Here is a 17,019-nt window from a genome sequence, read left to right as displayed (position 1 = left end):
CCAAAATTCTATACATTGAATCTTTAATTTATGGTGATATTTCAGATAATCCAAGCCACATGGCTTAGGCAATGGATATCAAATTGAATAAATTCAATTTAATTCATAAAATCAAGTTACTAACGCTAAGAGGAAAAATTAAAGTAGCATATATTAGCGCAGTGTTACTCCATTAGAACACTTAATGTTCTATATGGCAATTACAAGAACAGTACATATTATTTTAAATTCAATCAAGTTAGTTTTAAAATATCAAAAAAGTGGCATTTATCTGTATTGGGATGAGAGGTTCACATCATTAGGCATTAGGCATACTGTTGTACTTACTGCTGCACATAAAATGCATGAGTACAGTGTAATTACAATTATACATATGAAAGCAGTTATCATAAAAAGCACAATATTATAATCTCATCTTCTTATTTATATTAAAGAAAATGAAAGCTTTCCTTATAGCCTCTTAAAGGAGGGAGCAAATAATTTTATTTGAGGTACCATAATGATTATTCTTGCATTTTATAAATGTGGGTTCCAGAAGAGAGAAATTTTTGAATCTGTTAATTGTCAGAGCATTTAAAAACATTCTACTCTAAATCATTCTGTTGGAACCTCAAGGTGTTAGCTGCCATAGAAATATTTCTGTCAGAAGTTTAATAATAACAAATGATGTTATTTCACAAGGTCAGAAAATATTTATTGTAAAATTTGAACCCTCATTCTATTAGAACAAGTTTCCTTTTATTTTAACTTCAGAATATCAGTTTTGCATGCCTATTAAAATGTCAAGATGTTCCTTGGTTTTCAATTACAGTTTCCTTGATACATACTCATTTATTTTTCTGGAATATTAAGAGATAATATGGTACTTCAGAAAAAGCAGTGACCCTAGAGTCAAACAACTTGAATTCATGTGTTTCTCTGCCCTTATCTCTGTAATCATAAGCAAGTCTCCTGAGTTGAGACACTATTGTCTTTTCTATAAGGGTAATATTGTTATTCCATAAGGTGGTTGTGAGGAAAGTACTTTGTATTTCAGAAAGCATGACATACGTGTCAGTAATTATTAATGCAGTGCTGTGTTATATATAGAATGGGCAGAGGTTTAGGAAAAGACTTCTTATGTAATAAGGAGATCATACAAGAAAGATTTCTGTGTAGAAAAAGACAGGAACTAGAAAGGACAGAGAGGTACAAATAAATCACACGTTGTATCCCTGGAGGAAGTACTTCTGATAGGCAATAGGTGATCTGTTATTAGTGGTTTATGCAAATCTTGAATGGGGACAAAGAAAGGAATTGGACTTGAAATTTCATCAGTCCAGTGAACTTTCAGATGAGTAAAGTGTATTTACCAATGTAGACTGGAATTCTTAGATAGTTGCCTAAAGCAGTGCAAGATTATATGACTTGCCAGAATAAAGCAGGGACAGTGAGTATCAGAGGCAAGTCTTGAACCAAGGTCTTCCTCTGACTTAAAGGAAAGTCCTCTTCCTCCTACCATTACTCTATAACCGCATTTCCATTTATAAATCCATGTCTCAATCTATATAAACACAGAAAATCAGGTATACGTAGAAGATATAAAATTTTCATAAATATGAATATGTGTGTATGTAGTACATATGAAACATAATCTAGTTTCTAGGGGCCATTTTTAATTAGGAAATATGACAGAGTATTCATAGAAGTCTATATAGATATTTATGACTAGCATGTGCATAAATTAATTTGCAAGGCAAATTGAATGCAAATATATAACATAATATGATCAATCTTGAAAAAAAGACATTGCAAGGGGTTTTTTTTTGGTACATGAGCTTGCATGTTGATATACAACTTCTCATACTGGTTGTTCTCAGAGCAACAAAATTCTTGGCTACTTATCATAGTGAGACCATCTGTAAAATTAGTAGGAGATGAGATAATAAGTTGCTGAAATGTTATGAGAGTTTGTGGAACAAAATATTTTACCGAGTTAAATAGTAGAGATTCATGAAAATGAAAGTACACTGACAGCAGTAAAAATAGACAGCATGGAAAGGTTGATAAGGCATTGGATTTTGAGTAAAAAGATCCTAGCTTCAAATCTAACCTCAAATATTTGCCACCTATGTGATCAAGGGCAAGTCAGCTAATTTCTCTTTAATTTAGTTTAATCATTTATAAAATGATGAAATCGAACCTGATGGACTCTAAGATATCTTGGAACTGTACATCTATGAACCTATTATCTTAATAATATTCTTATCCATTATTTTAAAATGGACAAGTTTTGTTTAAAAAGTAAAGAAAATATAGATGATTGTCACATGTTAAAAATTACATGAGTGAGAAAATTGAATAATTTTTAATCTCTTCCAAAGAAAGTGGACTATGATAAATATTGGAGGAAAAATAAAGATTCACTCACATGGCTGAATCAAATAGCACCAACAGGAAAAGGGAAACTTCTGTCATTTTTTTCAAATATTTTCTTAGTTAAAATATTTTCAGGATGTTATGCTGGGTTTATGATTTTACTTGGACACAGTAAGAAAATACTTCTTCACAAAGAAAGTAAGAATCTATAGTCTGTTTTTATTTCTCCTGTTTGCTCATTATCCCAGCTAATTATTTAATTTTTGAACTCTTTGTTAAGTGGAGGGCTCTAGAAGCAGACTCTGTTTCAGCAGAGGGTTTCAAGTCAGGGCTAGGGCTAACGCTGGGGCTGGATCACACTCCTCTCTCAGCCAGTTGAGAGAACCTTTCCACTGGTCTTCAAAACTGTCTTTGGTATTTGTGGCTTGAGAAGTCAGAAAACTACAGTAGCTTCCAGTGTTTCAATTCCACGTAGGTGTGGCATATGCTGAATTGTGTGCTGCCCAGCATCAGGTGACATAAACCCTTTCTGTGGGCCTTCCAGATTATCTTGGGCTTGAAATTTGATTCAGTCTGTCATTTTGTAACTTGTACTGATCTAGAATTGGTTTAGAGTCATCTTTACAGGTTTTTTGAGGGGTTTGGCAAGAGAGCTCTAGCAGGGCTTTGCTTCTACTCTGCTACCTTGGCTCTGTGGTTCCCCCTCCCCCCATATTAGCCTTTTTCTCAATCATTTTTCATTTATCTTTAGTTTTTGACACTGTCAACCACTGTCCTCTGCTTGATATTCTTTTCTCTCCTATCTGTCTGATCGTTCTTTCCCATTTACCTTTGCTGGAACTTCACTGCATGTGGGATCACAAAGAATGTGTGTCCCTCAGGGTTACACACTGAGATTTCTTCCTTTCTTTCTCTGTGCTATCCCCCTGTACACAGTTTTCTGGTTGGTCTCCCTGATTCAAGTTTCTTCCCATTATCGGCCATCATCTACTTATCAAAATTGTCTTCCTAAAGTGCATGTCTGGTTGTGTCACCCTCGCTCTTCAATAAACTCTGGTGGCACTCTATCAGACCTAGGATTGTATATCCATTTCTCTTTCAGTCTTTTAAAGTTCTTCATAACCTGGCCCCTTCCTATCTGTTTAATACCCAACTCCTCTACCTATACTCTGATGCAGTAATGTTGGCCTCATTCCTGCTCCTCACAAAAGATACTTTATCATCTGACCACAAGCATCCTCCATTCATGAAATTGTATCCAACTTTGTTTCTCCCTCCTGGCTTCCTTTAAGGCTCAGCTAAATACCACCTTTTGCAAGAAGTTTTTCTGGTGTGCCTTAATGCTGTCACTTTTCCTCTGATGTTATCATCAGTTTATCCAGTATATATGATTTGTACATAGTTATTTGGCTATTTTCTCACCAATACTAAGTGAGCTCTTTAAGAGCAGGGACTATTTTTGGTTTTCTCCATATTCCTAGACCTTAGCACAAAATTTGGCACATACTTGTTGCCTATAGGCTTGACTGAGGAAATTCCAAACCTCTTTTAAAGAGGACAGACTTATCCATGAAACATAGCCCTCCCTCCTCCCTTTTCAGTATCAACTTAAAAATGCTTTTTTTTTTTTTTCAGTTCTGTGACCACAATCCATTGAACCCTATTGTTTGGTCTTCAAAAATTTATAACCCAGTAGTGTACAAAAGGGAATGGATTTGATATTTATTGGATGTGATCACACAGTAACTCACTGCAAACAATGAATTATAAAGGATGATCAGTGTAAATGATGCCTTCAGGGAAATGCATGAGAAAAATGAAAGAAAGAAAATGAAATGCGATAAAGTTGTAAAAAGTTAGAAATCAGTGATGAACTGAAATTGTATTAGTTTCTTCTTGTTAAGGGACAGGAAATAAGAATACTAGTATATTTGGTGGACTTCTAATGGTGAATTTATGGAATGATATTCAAGTATTTCAGGATAACATGCTTTAAAAGGTTTAAAAGGTCATAGGTAATAAGTACATTATTGGGATTATGGATCTATTTGAGTAGATCTACTAATGTATAGCCTCTTTTATTCTCACACTCATGTTAAAATCAATTTATTTTTATCCTTCCACAGAGATTTTTTAATTCTATACCACTTAATTATGATAATAGCAGCCATAATAATAATAATTTCTAAATAATGCTTTGTTTTGAAATTTTGTTTTGTTCTTTCAGCTACATGGACTAATAATTAGGGAAAATGTCATGAGACTAATACCACCACTGTTTAGAATCCAAACAAGTCTTATATGAATATTAATTTTAAAAATTTTTGTTAGTATATAGAATATACTAAATTGTGGAGAAAATAAAGATTTCAATAAACCGTCTTATGATTTCTTTGCTTCCCTTTCCATATTTTCAAGAAGATGTTGGAAAAAAATATATCAAGAAATTTTTTTTTCTAAAATTAATCAAACAGTTTAGAGAAAGACATTTTCTTGCTTAAAATCTAATAAGAATTACATGCACCATGATTTCAACTATTATTCATGTTCATGTCTTCAAAATGGTCAAACTGGTTGGAAAATACTCATTCAAAGTTATTTTATTTCTCTGAGACACATCTGAGGAAACCCCAAGGGCAATAGTAATCCATTTGGCTAGATGGTGAGCTAGATAACTGATATGTGGCCTGGGTGGTCTATTTGCCATGCTATAGCAATAGAGGAAATCCCCCAGCTCATTGGAAAGAGAGACCAAGTAGAACTTGTGAAAGAAGAGGGACAAGGGCCCTACAAAATGGAAAGCTGTATTTCCCTTTATCAGTCAAATTAAATTATAGTTTGTGATTTGTTGCTCAGCAAATCACTGGAGTGAAGAAGAATCTAACTTTCAACTCCATCTCCAACACAGAGTTATTCGTATTTTTGTTTCATATAATCCTCTGTATGGTAATTCCTGTATTTTTATACTACCTACATCTTTTTTCATTATTCCTTTGTCCTTATCAGCATTAATTATACCCATCTATTAAGTATGATCTGTGAATTTCATTATTGTACATTTACTCTGTCTCCCAAATAATGAAGATATTTAAATAAGAGTAATGCCACACTATTTCTTAAAATGTCCCAAGTAGATTATTTCTTATTTGTTTCAGTATCATAAACCAATAGTCTTTGCTTATTTCTTTCCAATATTAGTCCCAAATGCATCTAAATTCACTGAGTAAAAAAGAGCAATGAAGTAAAGTTACATCTTCACTGCAATTATTTTAAATATTATAATTTCAGAAATTTCTAGTGTTCAGCCTGATGTAGTGTACTTTTCTTCTTTAAGATTGTGTGTGTTGTCAATGAATATAATGAATTCTTATATTTTTTCTAATTTTACTTTCTTATTAATTAATATTTAAAATGAACAAAAGGTTTTCTGGGGCTTAATTGTTTTTGGATTTAAAAAGTATCAATTTCTTTTCAATATATTCAAATAGTTTAGTGCTTTAACTAACTAATAATTATTTAACTTAAATAACTAATTATTTTGATATGCTAATGTTGTAATCTAGTGTCTAGCATAACACAATACACTCAGTTTAGTGAATTTAAGGGAATAAATCTGTGTTGTTTGTAGTGCTTATCGCAACAATGATTCCTGTGACCACAGTCCTTTCTCAAGAGCATAGTGTTTGAAGGTGTGGTCTTTGGAATGTGTTTATATGTATGTATTTATGTGTATATAATACATACGCATGTGTGTACACATGTCTATGCATGTGTGCCTGTGTATGTGTATGACTACATATGGCTCCTGTCTGCAATAAGTTTAAACGAATTGTGTGAGGCAATGTGCTTCTCTGGATGAATATTGGATTTGGAATAAAATAACCTGATTCCAAATGCCAGTTCTATTAGCGACTAGTTGTGTGACTACAGGTAAAACACAGCTTCTTGGGACCTTAATTTCATCATGTATAAAATGAGGGTGTTAGACTAAATTATCTCTAAATGACTTCAAGCCCTAACAATCTGTGATTGTAAAGCCATACTGCCAGTAAATGACAGATCTAGGATCCAGACATAGATATTTTGACTCAAAGTCCACCATTGCTTCCATTATCTGTGAGGATATAAGAAGGAGAAAATATTTGAACTGAAAAGAACTCCTAACAGCAGTAGAAATAGTTAAACAATGTCAAGGACAAGATAAGAGAAGTAGTATTCGCTGTGGACTGCACATTTATAACTCAGATGTCCAGCATACCTTTTCTAAATAATGGTTGAATTGCATTGAATGCAACAATAGTCTCTTAATGTTTTCATCAGACTGTCGTCTTGGAAAAATCTTCTTTGATTACTAAAAGTATAATGATTTATTAATGTTAATATGATAGTCATATTTCACATCATTTACAAAGAAGGCCCAGGATAAGAGCATATATTTATAGCAGAAGTAACTCCAGAGGCCAGATAGTCCAAATCTGTATTAAGATGGGGAAACTGAAACTCAGGGAGGAGAGGTGACTTACATGAAGTCATACTAGCAGGGAAATCATGGTGAGATTTGAATGTAGGTTTTCTGGCTTCAGAGTTGGTGATCTTTGAATTTCAACAGAGTAGCTGATATTTTTATTATATCTTTGAGAGTATTTCAAAAGCTCACATGATCTTAGATGAGGTAAAGGCATGTCCTCTTAGTAAACTTCTCTTCAATTACTATTAAATAACAATTCAGTAAGCAATTTCACTGCATCACTTGTTGATTTTATGAAACGTTTTACTTGTTTTTATTTAATGACAATTTTTTATAATCACATTTTCCAAGTTTACTTACTACCAGAAGGCAGAATTAAATTGTAGAAAGCAGATATTTAAATCTCTATTTACTTTATAATCATCTTCAGCAGAATTTTTTAACTTTTAAGGAGATGTGTAATTACTTTGGGACTGACTAGAATTTAAGGTAAAAATAAAACAATACTTTCTTGTGAGGAAAAAAAATCTGAAAGTTTAGATGTGGGACAGTCCATTTTTGCATAACCAGTAGAAGTCAGTCATTAGAATGATATGCCTCTATTTATGTAACTCAAGTCTCAAAGCCCCTGGTGAGAGACTATATTCTTATTGATGGAGATTAATGCTCTGGACCTGTGTGAGGGGGAGATGTGCAGTTGGAGAGAAAAAACGATTCAATCTCTTGACTTATTAAGGACTTTTTCAGTCTCTTCAGTCCAGTTTTTTCAGAGTTTTCACTCTTCTGAGGCTATTTAGATTTCAAGTTTTGAGAGGGGAAAATGGAGGACACCAAACCTGCTTCAGGTTGCTGAAGAGAGAATCCTATTCTGGGAATAAGCTGGCATGGGAATAACTATTAGTCTTTATCTTGTCAGTATCCCCAGATTGCTAACTGGAGAATTCAGGGAATTTAATGTCTGAGAGGGATCTAGAACTCCCTCTCTCTCTCTCTCTCTCTCTCTCTCTCTCTCTCTCTCTCTCTCTCTCTCTCTCTCTCTCTCTCTCTCTCTCTCTGTCTTTCCCTCTCTCTCTCTCTCTCTGTCTCTCCTGAACTAGTTGCTTTCTCCTTAATACGAGACCTCTTTTACCTAGTGTTATCTGGTATATATATATATATATATATATATATATATATATATATATATATATATATATATATATACGTTCTCTGATTTCTGACTTTCTATTGCTTTGAATGAATTTTTTTTTGCTATCTGAAGTGTATGTTGATTGTGGAATTGATATTTAGTCAGAAACAAGTTAAGCTTTGGATATAAAGCTTGAGATTCTCCTTTCCCCATTAGTGACTAGCAATCAGAAGTTTAATTTGAACCTGAAAAATCGATCTCATAGAGTAATAACATTCAAAGGAGAAAATAGATACAATTCTAGTCCAATACTCCCTTTTTTCTCTGATGAGAGCAGTGGTGAAGTTTCTGACTCCAGCCTCCTGCTTCCATTCTGACAGGAATTAAACTCTTCTTTAGATAAGGGTAGAGGAAGATAATCCAAAGGGAAAAAAAGGAATTCTTTCCTAATGTCAGTGGGGTATTCCCAGAACAGCTGGAATTGGAATTCAGTTTTTCTGACTCTCAGGTTGCCCCATTTTCTACTAGACTATGTTGCCATCCTGCTTCACTTAAAGGAAAGTCTAAACAAAGAATCTGTGAAAAATTGTCCAATTTTTTTTTGATGGGGATAATGATCCTGGGTACCACATCAAGGGAGTAGAAACTAGATGAAAATTGTTTATGAAGAAATTATGCTAGAGTGATATAGATATTTTAGTATCTTTCATAAACTCAGCCAATACTCATGTTACTGAAATAATTTATAGCTCAATTAATTATGATTTTCAATCTGTTACCAAACTATTTTATTTGTATATCTCTAAGTATATGCCAGCAAGTGATAAGGGACAGAACTTTTAATTACAGCATTTCATTTCCCTCTTCTACTTCTTTCTACTCACAAACTTAAATCAAATATTCCCCAACTAGTAAAGGTCAACTTTGACTGAGTCATCATGCCCACCAAAGATTAATGGTTATTACTTAAAAAAACAAAGTATATATTTTGATATCTTTTGTTTTTTATCACCTAACCCTTCTCTTTTTCTCTTCTAGAGTCATCTCATAAAACGAATGTTTTTGAAGAAAAAAGAGAGATAAGTTAAAAAAAATTAGTGCAATTTATTAATAAATTGAAGAATTCTGACACTATATGCAATATGTCATGACAATATAGAGCCCCTAATACACATAGATACCCAAGAAGAGAGGAAAAGGTACCTTTATAGTAATTCTTGATCTTTGTTATTATTCATTTTCATTTTTTTTTTCTAATTGTTCTTTCAATTTACATTATTTTAATCATTTTGCATACTGGAAGAGGAAGATAAGGAGACATTCTCTGGAACTAAAGGTGAAAAACAACAATAAGTAGCTAGTCAGTCATCAAAAACATGGGCAGTATTTTATATATTCGTTCTGCTTACCTTGTCTTATGTAACAAAGTTCATTTAAGCTTTTCCAAGTTTCTCTGTATTTATCATATTTGTTCTTTCTTACAGCACAATGATGCTCCATTATATTCTTGTACTACTATCTCTATAGTCTCTGAGAGGTCTGGAGAGTGGAGTGTTAAACTCTTCCCAAAGCTTTTCTTTATACAAGGCAGAAATTGGACTTCCAGATCATTCCATTCATCATCTACAGCTCTGCTTAGTTTCAAGTCCAAGGAACAAGATACTACCTGGGGTTTCCCTCCTTTCCTACCCCACCCTCACCAAACATTTTAGACATGTGGAAAAGAAAGAGAATATTGCAGGAAAATTTATCCTTTAGACTAGATTGAGGGAGGTGGTAGAGTAGAGGAAATATGAAAATGAATGGAAAAGAAAAATCCATTTCCTTTCTGTTATACACTACTTACAAATAATATTAATAATGAATATCACTGTAGATCTACAGGCACATTGAAAAGAAGAGCAAATGAGATGTTATTTGTGTTTCGTAGAAAACATTAAAATTCGTTTTATGTAGCTTAAAAAAAAAAAAACACGAGGATGCCTGTTGAGTGCAGTAAAGTCTTTCACTGACACAAATAACTGTGGGAAAAATTTTTGGTGTCCCTAAAGGTATTTTAAAGGGTTCCTATAATTTTCATTTAGTGTCCAGGGAAACTGAAGGTACACTTATAATATTCTCTTCTCTTCTGGAGTGTGCAACAACAGGCATATATTTTTAAAGCAAAATGTAACTCCATAGTGATGGCTGGAAATGTAACAATTTCTCTTTTGTTTGTCACTAAAGGAAACAAATCACCTTGTTATCATGGACAGAATAGGCTGGAAAAAACCGTTTCCCCCCCTACCACCTCATTAAACCAGGGTTTGTAATCTAACTCTGATAATTGCTAGTTTTACAACTTAGTCCAAGTCACTTTCCCTTTCTAGATTTATTTTCCCAGATGAAAAATGAATCTAAAAATAACTATACTGTTAGGTACACAGAGTGGTTATCGTGAATAAGTGTTGTATATGGATAGAGTACAGACTCTATCCTGGGTAACTCAGGACTAACTCAGACCTGGGTTCTGATTTATCTTACTGCCTATTTGACCCATGGCTAATTATTTAAACTTCTACATCTGCAAATTGGAGAGAATAGTGCCTATTGTGCCATCTCACAGAACTCTTTTGAGATTCAAATAAAATAATGTTCATAAAGTTCTTGGAAAACTTTAGACTGCCATATACATAACAGTTCTTATGAAAAGACAGCTCTTAATAAATATAGTTGCAAAGTTTTCCTTCAGTGATATTATATGTACCATATTGGAAGAAACAGGAATTTTGACATAATTATGTTCTCACAGAGGTTGCTGTGTTTGTCCTTTGTTGCCAAAGAAGCCCATGCCATTAGATAAATGATGACATGACTTGCACTTGACTTTGTTTTGAGTAAGGAAGGGCTGTACAAAGTTACCACCCTCCCTTCTCCTCAGGAGCTATCTGAATCCAGGGACCAGATGTTCATCAGAATGACTGGAGATGAACCAGGATGCAATAAGAAACCTCAGCCCCTTTAGGCCAAGGTCTATTCAGGAGCTCACTTAAGGTGAGGTAACGCCCATTCAGGGAATAGGCCTCTTTAAGAAGTAGCCAGGGGATGTCCCCTTTAGTGAGGCATAAGAAAAAAGGACTTCAGGTTGGGAGGGAAGTAGCAATAGTTACAATTGATAATCATTGTTAAGCCAGGAGGGTCCAGAGGCCAGCTCTTAAGCAGGGACCTACTCTCCTCCAATGTATGAGCAATCAGTTTAAGGTTTTCAGATAGAAAAGAAAGGCAAGGCAAAGCAAGGCATCTAGCCAGTAAAACCCAAGTTAACTGGGCATCTTATGGCCATTCAAATTTACCTTAACTCAGTGTTCTAATACTGATGTAGGACGTTTAATTGACTATGTGCAGAAGTAGAAATTTTATCCACATTGATAGGTGAAGTCAATTCTTGGGAAGCAAAATTGTCTAAAGGAAAGAAAAATTGGCTTTTAAACATGATATCTGGGTTTGAGTCTCAGTGCTAAGAACAGAAATGAGTCATTTTCCTTCTCTGAGCCTTGATTTCTTCATAAAGAAATAACCAAATATGTAATACCTATACCATAGCATTATTCTTTAAAAAACTACTTAGTATATTATAAAACACTATAAAATATTAATTTAGGACTATTTGAGAACAATATTAATGTAGATCATCATGCACTAATTCTCTTCTTGGAGCCATAGATGGTAGAAAAATTGACTGTTCATGCAAAATAGTTTGCCTATGCAAATTGATTAAAATAAGGCAGTGGCTTGGCATTTTCTTTATGAATGATAAGATCTGTAAAATATGAATTCAAATCCAATGCCCTTTGTAATACATCATACTCTAGTATATCTCAGTATAATTTTTATTATGGTATGATGAATAAAACACTGGCCATAGATTAAAAAAAATAAACTTGGGCCCTTGTCATATCTCAAACACATACTTTTTGAAACCTTAAGCAAGTTATTTAATCCTTTCAAAACTCTGAGAAATTGTCTAAGGGTATATAAGTTACTGAGTAGTTTACATGCATCTTTGCATATACATAGAGGGAGTTACCTATACCAATACAAATATTAGTCTAGTCCAAATCTGATATTTCAGTACAGACTATGTTTCAGTATAATAATATGGAATGGAATATTAAACTATTCTTAGAATTTTATAGCAAAAAAGAACTAGGAGATAATTTCATCCATATTATCCATTTTACTCATTTTACAGATAAGAAACTGAGGTAGAGATTTTAGTCACTTGCTTTATGTCACATAGATTTAGAATCAAATCTAATATTCCATATGTGTTTATGTGGCCTTCATATGAATTGAAAGCTATAAAACTACATTTGTGGGATTTTTTAAATGTAAGTATATCAGTATGGGCTGTTATCATTTCCTACAAAGTTTAATAGAAATAAGACAATGACAAAAACAAGAAAACCCAAACTGTTGAGTAAATGTACAAGCAAACACATCTTTTCCTTTACAAGCTGAGATATCTGATGTACAAGGAAAGCAAGAGTTTCAAATACAAACCTATACAGAAAATTTCACAGAAGATGCTAGGAAACCATGAATGATATTATCTCAGTTCCTGGGTGCTTTATTTTTAAGTAGAAGTGTCAAGAAAGAATATAAGGAAAGGAGGAAAACTTAAACCCGACCAAATATAAATAGAAGAAATCCATGCTAGAGGCAACACAATTTTGAAAATATTGATAGATTTTTTTTAATATTTTGATTGAAAGGAGAGTGGCTTAGGATTGGAAAAATGACAGAGAATATTATCACCATGCAAAGGTGATTGAGATTATTTGAATAATTTTGATGCATTAACCTAGTCCATTTTCTACTTCTCTAAAAAATGTTCATGGAAATTAATTATATTGACAAAAATGAAAAGAGAACAGAGGTTTTCAGAAATGATTTTTCTATATAAGAACCTATATTCATGGTAACAACTTAACAAAAGAGGAAAAATAGAAGATCTTTTTGTTACTGCATGATAATTAAAAAGATGAGGATGAGGATGGTGAAAGGAATTTTACAAATAGAACAGAATGCTGGTTCAAGGATGTATAACAAACTGTTTTCCTTACATACACTGAGGATTGAGCTTCTACAAGATTTTTTGATGAATCCAACCACAACCACAGGATAACTGTATTCAATTATATTTTGATTATCACTATGAAATGACCTATAAATGAAAGACATGTATGCTCACCAAAAGGGTAGTTGATGTCATGCACCATGTCCTGCAAAGATTCTGAATGGATATGAATTCTCTCTAGACTGTGAAGGTTCTAGGCGGCTTAGTGGATAGAGCACTGGGTTTGGAGTCAGGATAGACGAGTTCAAATCCAGCCTCAGATAGCTGTGTGACCCTGGGCAACTCACATTACCTCTTTTTGCCTTAATTTACTGGAGAAAGAAGTGGAAAATCACTCCAGTAGTCTAGCCAAGAAAATCTCATAGAGGGTCTCATGACTGAATGACTCAACAATAACTTAGATTGTTAGGTTTTCCAGATGTTATTGCTTCATTTAATGATGAATTAATGATTATTATTAATTATTATCATTAATGATGTCAAGCCCCCTTTGAAGGTTTTATAGAATGTTGCAATCTACAGTATCATATAGTGCTAGGCGATATTCTGTCAACAAAATGTGATTATGTTCAGTATACAAGAAAGTATGCATTACATTTTAGAAATATTGCCACTAAAACAATGAAGAATAAAAGTGAATGCACTTCAAATGATGTTTCAGTTATTTGGAAAATCCAATTATATGGAATTGTATATAAGGTCATTGGATCATGGATCAGAAGCTAAATTAACTCATTTCATTTGTAAAGAAATGGAGGGCCAGAAATTTGTGATTTGTCCAAGATCACTTTGAGTGTAAGAGGCAGAACAAAAGTTTGAATCCAGTTTTTCTGTCTCCAAAACATTGTTTTCTATTATTATATGAAGAGCAAAAGAAATAGAAGAGGACTGGGAGAGGATGATGTGTGTATAAATAACGTTCCATATTTCTCTTTTAATTAAAGTAAGTGGATGACCCTATGAAATCAATCTATTATCCTAAATCCCCTTGTACTATTCTACTTTTCAAATTCATTTTCACTCATAACTCAATGACTGAAGTTCACATCCCACTTTATGTAGGCCAAGAGACCAGAAGTGCATGGGATATGTAGCTTGCACCTTTGTTTGCTCAATCGTTTCACTTTTACCAGTCACAATGAACATGCACATAAAGGAAAATGCCCTAAAGCAGCTGAGCCTGGAAATTCTGTTATTTTCTCAGGGAAAGCTCATTGTTAGTCTTTATACTCCCATTAGAAGATTGTCTACATACTTGAGCCCTGGACCTATTAATTGAGCCACGATTAGTATACTCACTTCTCGGTTTCTCTTGAACGACCCTCAGATTAGTATGATTTCTGCCACCTGTTTGGAACATGGTTTGTACTCTATTTTTTTCCTGCCAGGATCTCCTTGGGAATGCCTGGAATTGACTGTTTTTGCTTAAGTTCCATCTTGATCCCTATAGAGTTTTGGTACTTACCTGAAAATTGCTACAAGCTCTGTCCACTAATTGTTTGTTTTTAATACATATTATGCCTGATTTCCTTAGCCACTTAGGAGGAAGCTAATTGAATGGTGTCCTAGTAAAACAAAAATAACGTTGCACACATTATAGTAAAATCCTCCTGGTAATTTCATCTTCAGTGTGGATCCATTTCATCCTAAACTTCATTATCCAGCATTACATATGTTACATTCAATAGCCCATAGTCCCACAGCTTATGTAAAAGGAAAGAATTTTCTGAGTTGGGCCTACATGAAACAAGGTTTTCCAAACATGAATGCATGTATAATGTGTATGTATATGTACATGTATACATGTATGCGTGTGTATGCATACATACGTACATTTGTATATATACATGTGTGCGTATGTATACATATACGTGTGTACATTTGTGTATGTATGTATGTATGTGTGTATCATATCCTCCTTTTTTCTTGAGTTTTCAGGTTGGGAGAATGTATTACAGTTAAGAATATCAACATGAATTTAGAACCACTTTAGAACTAAGACTGAAATGAAAAGTTTCAGTTTTTAAAAACTGCTCCAGTTTGACTTTCCATGTTCATATTTTTTGTCAACTTGTAAGTATTGAAACATGTCTACGAATTTGCATTGTTGGGAAAAAGTTTATTGGCATAAATTTAGCCAATGATGGTTGCTATGAACAGCAATGGCAGTAATAAAAAGGAAAATTCTTCATATTCAATAACTTCAGGCACAAGGGGAAATCATCTTTCAGATCCAGTTGGAAAGAGCATACGTGAAAGGTAGACAGTTTCTTGCTAAATCAGGTAAGTTATAGAATGGGTTAGAAGGAGCAGTGTTATGAAAAGAGAATAAGTACTGCAAAGGATTGGCGTAGATGACTGGTCTTCCTTTTTATTTTCTCTTCGCTCTCTCTCCATCCTCTCCCTCATCCCTCTCTGTCTCTTTCTGTCTCTCTGTCTCAGGCTTTCTGTCTCTCCCTCCCTCTCCTTTCTCTATCTGTCTCTCTGTTTCACACATAATATGTGGGAGGCACTGGAGTTTTGGGACTCCAGTTGCTAACAGGTTCACTCTAAATCTGGTCAGATGGGAAGAATAGGGAGGCATCTTCGGAGAGGTTAATAATCTTACTTTATTGTAGTCTAGTCTTCTCAAGAGGGTTTGTTGATAATGGAAGCACAGGCTCCTATAGCATTCCTTAATCACCCTTCTCCCAGGGGCCAGTGAGAAGGGGAGAGACAATTACCCCTATGTCTTGATGGGGGTCAATCAAGACAGGCACAGCTTGTTCATTCCCCTCAGTTGCTTCAAGCCTCAATGGAGGTCAGTTGAGACAAACACAGGTGTTCCCCAAGCTTTGATGGGGGCCAGTCAAGGCACACACACCATTCCAGATTGTGCATTCAACCTTAAGGCTTCCCCAATTACTGACAGGGATCAATTTGCTTTATAGGAAAACAGATAAAGAAGACATATTGGCAACAATAGTTTCACAATTTTACATCACCTCATCCCTATATCCCACTTCACAGTTTCAGTGAATAAAATTTAAGCACAAATGTTTATATTATTTGTCATTATATATAATGCTGGGCAAGCATAGTGGAGATGTTCTGAACTGTGATCATGAGAACTCGTATCTAACTCCTGGTAATAAGAGATTGTTATGGCTATGGTTCTTGGGAACTAAACTATAAGAATAAAAAACAAAAATCCAACATGCAAAGTTTAAAATCCACCTTATTTTCACTCTCGCACACACACATGCACACGCCACTCTCTTCTCTCCCTTTTTTATAGAAAACTGCAATACAATTATACTTTAAGTGATCACAAATGTGCTAACCCAGGTAGCATAAGTGAGTAGAGTATAGACTTTATGTCAAGAAAAGTTGAGTTCCAATCCTTCTGTTTATACTTTCTATTTACGTGACTTTGGACAAATGGCTTAACCTCTCTCAGCCTCAGTTTAACCCTCTGTAAAATGGGGATATGGACAATAGCAACTCACAAGGCTGTTGTAAGAATGAAATAAAAAATGTGAAGTGTTTCATGAATCTTAATGGACAATTTAAAAGATATCTGTCAATGACAATGATAAATACTGTAATACTTTAGAGCCTACATGATGCAATAAAGAGAATGCCAACTTTGGAGGCAGGGAAATCTGGGTCCCTTGTAAAAATAATGACTATGTCACCTTGAGCAAGTCAGTTGACCTTGACTCACCGAGCAACTCACTAAGATTATAAATTGCAAAATACAAGCCAATGTGCATTTGTAGGACTTGTCAAAGAGTAATAAGGAACTTTCTACCATGAGTTCTCTATAGCAGTGAAATTGTAAACAAAACAACAAAATTAAAAACAAATCTTTGGGAATCTATGTCTTATCACCATTTCTCTTTGCCTCCTTTAAAAAAGTTTACCACTGAATAATTTTTTCTTTGTGTCCTCCTCCCCCAACAC

Source organism: Notamacropus eugenii, chromosome 6, assembly GCF_028372415.1.
Source record: "Notamacropus eugenii isolate mMacEug1 chromosome 6, mMacEug1.pri_v2, whole genome shotgun sequence".
In the NCBI taxonomy this organism is placed as follows: domain Eukaryota; kingdom Metazoa; phylum Chordata; class Mammalia; order Diprotodontia; family Macropodidae; genus Notamacropus; species Notamacropus eugenii.
The sequence above is the reverse complement of the archived record's forward strand: the minus strand, read 5'-3'. Positions refer to the sequence as shown.